The following is a 7,793-nucleotide window of genomic DNA, read 5'->3' as shown; positions in this document are numbered from 1 at the left end:
TTTGTTGCCTCACTTACTGCAGTATGTTATGTTTTATGACCTGAGAGAAATAAAAACAATTGCACTTGAATAAACAAAGTACATGTAATCTACCTAACAAGAGATCAATTCAGCCTTGAAATGTTTTACTTTTAAAATAGTTTTAACTGATTATTGACTTGTCATTCAGGCCTATGTTTTTATGTTTTAAACAATGCATGACCAACTTCTACATGATTGTTCAGGTCCTTTTTATGACAAAAGATTGAGTTACAGATTTTATAATACAAATTTTGACACGTAAATTGGAATTTTGAATTGTGTTTTATAAAAACCTGTTCTAATTAGCAGAAATTTTAATAGTGTATATTGGATATAATGAGGGAATATATACCAAGTATGTATCGTTCAATTTTTAAGTACTGCTTATTTTTCACGAAATTTGATTTAATAATATTTTAGTTAATTAAATAAAGAATGAACATGGCATAGATTTAAAAAGACAAAAATAGAAAAATATATATTATCATATACTGACACCTTCAGACAACATCAAAAAGGACCTTTTGAGCGATTTGACGAAGTTCCAAAAATCTATATGTACCCTTGCTCCGTTACGGTCCCTTGTGGGATTTGTGTTTATTCCGAGTTCAATTATGTTTTCGTAGATGAAGAGCTGACACGTCGTGCTAAAGCCCAGGTATTTTCAAATCGCTAGAAAATGCTGAAAATTGACTTCCCATTAAAAAAGGATACGCGCATACATTTTGACGGGGTGACCCCTGCGCGTGACTCCTGACAATCGACCAATGCAAAGGCGTTTTTCGTTTTCAAGTTTAGCATGTCTACTTTCATTTTCTTTACTTCCGGAATTAGCTGAAGGTCGAGTGACGTCATTTTCTGTGTTTATGCGTGGCGAGATTGCATAAAAATGTGCCCGGTTATGGCAAGCCAATTGTCCAATAATTACGTGAACGGTCGAAAAACTAGGATTAACATTACCAACATATGTAGAAAAGAGGAGGCATTTTGATCGTTGTGTTCAAAGGGCTAAAAGAAAATATGTTATTCGGGCACAAAATGATATAGATGATCTTTTAAGTACAAAACCAAATGAATTTTGGAAAGAGATTGGAAAGATAGGAATCGGAAATGAAAGAATTAAAAAAAATATACCTTTCGAAATTGTAATGTCAGATGGTTCTATAAATAGAAATGCTGACCAAGTCCTAGACAAGTGGGCGCATGATTTCTCCTGCCTTTTGAACACAAATGATGGGAGTGAACTTTCTGCTTCTGATTTTTCAGTGTCTGATTTTGATATCAATGGGAAAGATGATGATGGTTTACATTTTAACTCGGTTATATCAGTTGAAGAAACACTCCATGCTATTGTACGAGCTAAATCTGGTAAATCTCCTGGTTTAGACAATATACCTGCAGAACTTCTTAAAAATGACTCTGCCATTTACACGCTGGTAAATCTTTTTAATCAGTGTTACAATAGAAGTATGGTGCCATCTGCATGGTCTAAAGGAATTATTACACCAGTCCCTAAATCATCAACATCCGACCCTAGAGATCCGTTGTCCTATAGGGGTATTACACTAGCCTCGTCCATCTATAAAGTGTACTGTAGTATTTTGAATGAACGTATTAGTAAATGGTGTATGTCTAATGAAATAATTCATGATGAACAAAATGGTTTTATAAAAGGTAAAAGTACAATTGATCATGTACATACTTTAACCAGTATAATAGAAACAAGGAAACTTAAGAAAAAGAGCACGTTCACTGCATTCATTGATTTTAGAAAAGCATACGATTTCATCCCGAGGTCTATGTTGTGGTCAAAAATTAATAAGTTTGGTCTACAAGGCAAACTTTTCCGTGCTGTTGTGTCACTTTATAAGGATATTCAGTGTTGTATTAGACTAAATGGTTTTGAGTCTCCATGGTTTGAAGTGAATTGTGGTCTTAAGCAAGGCTGCCCATTGCCGCCTGTCTTATTTAATTTATATATCAATGATTTAGTTACTGCTATTCAGGAATCGGGTATTGGGATTAAAATCAGTGACGATATTATTGGTATTCCACTATATGCAGATGATGTTGTTCTAGTTGCAGAAACTGCTAGGGATTTACAAAAGCTACTTGATATTCTTAACACGTGGTGTATTAAAAATAAAATGAGTATTAATGGTGATAAGTCAAATGTAGTTCATTTTAGAACAAACAGCTGTATTGTAACAGACCATGAATTTAATATAGGTTTAATCCCCATATCAGTGGTACACAGATATAAATACCTTGGTGTCATGTTAAATGAATTTTTAGATTTTGCTGAAATGGCTAAGACTGTAGCATTGTCGGCAGGAAGAGCGCTGGGCCTAGTTATTTCTAAATGTAAAACCTTTGGTGGCTTCCAGTACTCGACCTTTACAAAACTATATGATTCTACTGTCTGGCCAGTTATAAGCTATGCAGCATCTATATGGGGGGGAATCATATTCTTGTATTAATGCAGTTCAAAATAGGGCAATGCGATATTTTTAGGGGTTGGGAAATATACGCCAAATTCTGCCGTTTCTGGGGAGATGGGCTGGAAGCCACTAATTGTCAGACAATGGGGTACTGTTATAAGACAATATTGTAGATTTTTGAATATGCCTGAAACAAGGTTGAATAAAAAAGTGTTTAATTGGTCTAAATCAGCATCGGGCACCAAATGTAAGAATGGTTTTTTCCGAATTAGGTAAATGCTAAATAGTATTAACCTCGGGGATCACAGTTACTTTCATGGAATACGGGTAAATACAAAAGCAGTGATAGAAAATGTTGAAAAGAAATTGTTTGATGTAGAAATTGTTATATGGAAAAAATCTTTAGATAGAGTATCTTCAGTTACAGGAAAGGGTAGAAATAAGTTGAGAACTTATAGAAACTTTAAGTCCGTCTTTGAGACTGAAAATTATGTAAAACAGCGTCTACCATTCCATTATCGTAGAGCAATGGCTTTATTTAGGTGTGGTGTAGCACCAATTCTACTAGAAACTGGGAGGTATGAAAACATACCTATACAAAAAAGAACCTGTTTTAACTGTACCGATCTTGTTGAAGATGAAAAACATGTCTTGTTACACTGTCCACTCTATATGCAATCTAGGGAAGAGCTGTATGCATCTATCAGAACTATTGTTAGTACTTTTGAAAATTTATCTGATGACGAGAAATTAAATACTTTATTTGCAAACCATTGTATTGCTAAGTTTACAGCCAAAGCCTGCTTTAACATTTTAAAACATAGAAGAAGTTAAGTCTACTGTAGATAATATGTATATTTTATAGTAGGACTATCATATTTTATATGTACATTGTAGTAAAAGGATGTTGTGAATTTGACATCTTATATCAAATTTGATTTGACAGGATGAATTTCTTTTAAATCATTTTAGAAGTACTATTTTAGTTGTTTTTAGCTTATCCGATCACAGGAGGAAATAAATGAAATCTACAAGAGGCGTTGACCTTTGTCTTATAAAAGCAAAGCCAAGGTAACGCCTCTCGGATCTCGGTTTATAATTACCTTTTTCCAGTTGTCAAGAAATAGATCGGTTCACAACATCTTTTTTATTGTATTTTATTTTTAGCTCGAATTGTCGAAGAATATGGGAGCTATACTACTCGCCCCGGTGTCGGCGTTAGTATGAGCGTCACACAAATGTTAAAAGTTTGCGAACCACCCCAAATATTTTCAGTCCATTGAGATATTGCTTTCATTTTTGCATACTTGTTTACCCCATTCTGTAAACAGGAGCGGACAACTCTATCAAGTATTTTGACTGAATTATGGCCCCTAGGCCTTTTCAACTTAGAATATGCTTATTGTAATGTTTATGTTTACGTACCACCCCAAATATTTTCAAAGTCCTTTGAGATATTGCTTTCATATTTTGCGTACTTGTTGTCCATCATGACCCCAGTCTGTAAACAGGAGCAGACAACTCTATCAAGCATTTTGACTGAATTATGGCCCCATTTCGATTTAGGTTATGCTTATTGGAATGTTAAAGTTTGCGTACCACCCCAAATATTTTCCAAGTCCATTGGGATATTGCTTTCATATTTTGCATAGTTGTTTACAATCATGACCTCAGTCTGTAAACAGGAGCAGACAACTCTATCAAGCATTTTGACGGAATTATGGCCCCTTTTCGTCGTAGAATATGTTTATTGGATTGTTAAAAGTTTACCAATAGCTTATATTGTACTATCAAGCACTGAGAATAGTCGAGCGTGCTGTCAACTGACAGCTGCTGTTTTTTAAAAAATGTTTTAGAAATAAAATGACATGTATAGTATAAATAACAGAAATATTAATTAAAGTAAGCCATCTTTATACAACCCTATGGCAAAACTGATAAACGTGGCGAACTATTTAAATTGCGCATGAAATTATATTTTGTGTTGTCAGTCTCAGCACCTGTTTAACTTTGTGGAAACTCGATATGTGGTTATAATAGTCTGGCGAGTATCGCCAGCCTAAAAAGTGTTTTAATAACTACTGGTTCCCGATAAACACTATATTTGATGCGATATTGTCAAAAACTATCAAAAATCTCCATCCCCCGCCGAACTGTACAGAAGTGTCTGAATAAATGGCACAAATCTCAGCTAAACATGTGCTAAAAAATGGACACATTTGCGCTTCAGGTGCACCCATCGTTTTCATTTGATTCGTTATTAAACGGGTAGAAATTCCTTTAGGTTAACACACTAAATAGTTATTGTTCTTTATTCCATATAAAATTGACCTATTTCCAATGGCCGCAGCACACAAGGGAATTCCACAGATCTGTGCTGAAACCAGTGCGAAAAAAAATCCAGTTTTGAGAAATTCCAGAGAAGTTTTGAGCAGCTGTATTGCAAAAATCCTAATCACTTCATCATGTGACATTTTCAGTCTGCCGATTCCGTTAATTGTTTCTATGGTAAAACCCCGGTTTCAACACACTAAATATTTAGGCAAAACATTGCCCAAAATGCACACCTTGCGCGACCTGTACCGTATTATCTGCAAATTACTGACCTAAAACATATGTAAAGCATGTGGACAGACGAAAATAATTGTGGGAACAAAAGCGTCTCATAACCGTTTACTGTTTTTGCTTTAAGCTCAATCTGGATGGATGGATGACTGTTTCCATTTTCGTCTGACTTCCGTTACCTCGTGTAAGAGTTTAAGAACGGCCGTCTACACGGAGCTAGGAATATCGATACAAGCATATATTTATTTTACACAATTACTAGTACGCAGGAATCTTTAGTTCTATTAAAGGCTATCTTGCTCTCATGTTAAATCAATCTGCTAGGATTCCTTAAATCGTTTAAAGAAGTAAAATAATTTTCAAAATCGGTTTAAGAATGATAAAGTTATGAGCATTTAAATGTTTTATCAAAATGGCGGCCATTTTGTTTCCTCGACAACAAAAAAAATGGCGGATTTATTAAATTTCTAAATACATATTTGAACTGTATTTATTTATTTCTGTAAAATAATATCTGTACCTTTTCCAGCTATAATGTAAGAAATTACAATGTTTTACATCTTACACTCAAGAAACATATTAAATAATCTATTTAAAAGGTTATTTGCTAAATAAAGAATTCAGCAGTGTGTAAATGACGTCATAAACACACTAAAATGTCCGCTTCCATGATCAGCCATTTTTTTGAAATTCCAAACTGCCATATCTTAGTCAATAATTGTCCGATTTTAAAAATTCATTCAGCGTTATGAAAGGTTTGAGGATGGCTTTCATTTAAAATTAACTTATTATCAGACTTTCCTTGCCCTATTTTATTTAAAAAAACGTACCCGGGCCAAATACGAAACTGGCCCCTGCCACTTTGACCTTCTTTCTTGATTATTTTACACGCGTCTGTATTTATTCATACATGTGTAAGACAACATCAGCTCTCAAAATTTCAGCTAAACATTCCAGCAATAAGTGAAATTAATGTTTTGCTATTTATCAAGTTGTTGTTTTGCAATTTTGGGTCTCTGATAATTCATGTGGGGAAGTTGGCAGTTACTTGCGGAGAACAGGTTTGTACTGGTACAGAATCCAGGAACACTGGTTAGGTTAACAGCCCGCCGTTACATGACTGAAATACTGTTGAAAAACGGCATTAAATCAAAAACAAACAAACAAACAAACACTTTTGGTTGGATAGCGATTTATTACAGACAGACGCTATATAGGTGATTATTCTCCCAAAACTGAATAGTTCAATATATGTTTTTCTTGAAAATTGTAATAAGTTTTTCTTTTGCGTATGTCTAGCCCATTTTATACGGTGGCCTATGAAATTGAAAACTCACTTGTGGGGATGTTATTTACATGATAAATCTTACCTCGAGTGTAATAAACACACAGTGTAACGGTACTTACCTATATGATAATCTACATATATCTATATAAACACAGTTTTCAGTACTTGTGAAAATATAAACATATGTTTCTCGTGTGCGAGGTAACCTGTTATTTTATAGGACTTGTCTCTTTCTGGATATAATATTATGGGATTATTTCCAGGTAAGACATTTACTATTCGAAATGCTTTAAATGCTGTACACACAAAAAGACCTGTCAACTGGTCAATGGATATAGGAAAAGTACATAAAAGAGCAGCAACGTGCGTCTGTCCGTCTGTTCATACAAATTTCCAATTATCAGGCTATTTGTTCAAGGGCAAGGCGGATGAATAATTTACTTAGCAGAGGGTTATCCCTGTTGAACAGGTCTAGGATTTCGTCGTTTTACAGACATTCTGTAAATATATGGAAAATCCATCAATTTAAAGATTTTTCAGTCTATAAATTTACAGATTGAGTATATGAAATATATGTTAAAATTACGATTTAAATCAAAACCGCAGATTAAAATGAAATGTTTCTCTTATTACACGCATAGATAAAACTAACAGGAAAATTTCTGACAGGTTGGATCATTTTAATTTTTTCACATTTTCCCAAAAATTCTAAGTCATCAATATTAACAGAAAGTCACAAATAACCTTCATTTATGCATATGCAGTCTCAAAATCTTTGAGTTTAAAACTGTAATTCTGATTTAAATTGTTATTTTTACAGATTTCATATACATACCCAGTCTGGTAAATTTATCGACTTAAAAGTCTTTAAGGTTCTTGTAAAGCCGTTTGAAACCACCCCTCAGGTGAATTTTTGTTTTAGCTTTCTTCGCCTCATTTAAAGAATAAACGCAATGTGTAATGATATTTTTTCGCTTTACACGCCTCTCTTGGACAAGAAAGCCGTTTCACTTAAAATTTGTAAGCATCCGCTGGCAAAATATTAATGAAAGATCGGAACATTTTCTAAAATAAAGTTCAATTTCAATCATTTTCAAAAACTGTTTTGATTTAAATCGTAATTCTTTAAATGTAAAAGATCGGTAACAGATTAAGGAGATCGGACAGTGCAAAACTATACTAAATGGATATCTCTAACCATGAATAAGGAGACATATATATTTCAGTTAGGAGAACGATCATATATTTAATTCCCTGAAATAAACATGGCGGCGAAATATTTTAGAAAAACTGTGCACGTGTTTTGCACATTAGAATGTTTAACGACATTTTCTTGAAAGAGTAACGCTCGTGTGCACTATTTTGGCATTTCTTTGATTTGAAAATAAATGTTTAGTAGCAATTTAGGTTGCATACGATACCAAAATTTTGCACCAAAAATGTTCACTCATTTTCTTCGAAAGCACTGTGGTGATAGG

General features: G+C 33.8%; 1 protein-coding gene across 2 annotated transcripts in view; it reads left to right on the top strand.

Moving 5' to 3' along the window:
• Window positions 1-361: 361 nt before the first annotated feature.
• Window positions 362-7,793, top strand: part of LOC123563980 (uncharacterized) — an 87,771-nt gene continuing 80,339 nt past the window's right edge. The window contains exon 1 of one of the 2 annotated variants that reach the window (XM_045357213.2): window positions 362-376. The gene's annotated coding sequence lies outside the window, so the exon portion shown is untranslated. Of the gene's footprint in view, window positions 377-6,437; window positions 6,579-7,793 lie in introns of those variants that run through there. The other variant, XM_045357212.2, reaches the window with a different exon arrangement.

This window comes from Mercenaria mercenaria, chromosome 2 (genome assembly GCF_021730395.1).
Source record: "Mercenaria mercenaria strain notata chromosome 2, MADL_Memer_1, whole genome shotgun sequence".
In the NCBI taxonomy this organism is placed as follows: domain Eukaryota; kingdom Metazoa; phylum Mollusca; class Bivalvia; order Venerida; family Veneridae; genus Mercenaria; species Mercenaria mercenaria.
Note: the sequence above shows the minus strand (reverse complement) of the source record. Positions and strands in the feature narration are given on the sequence as shown.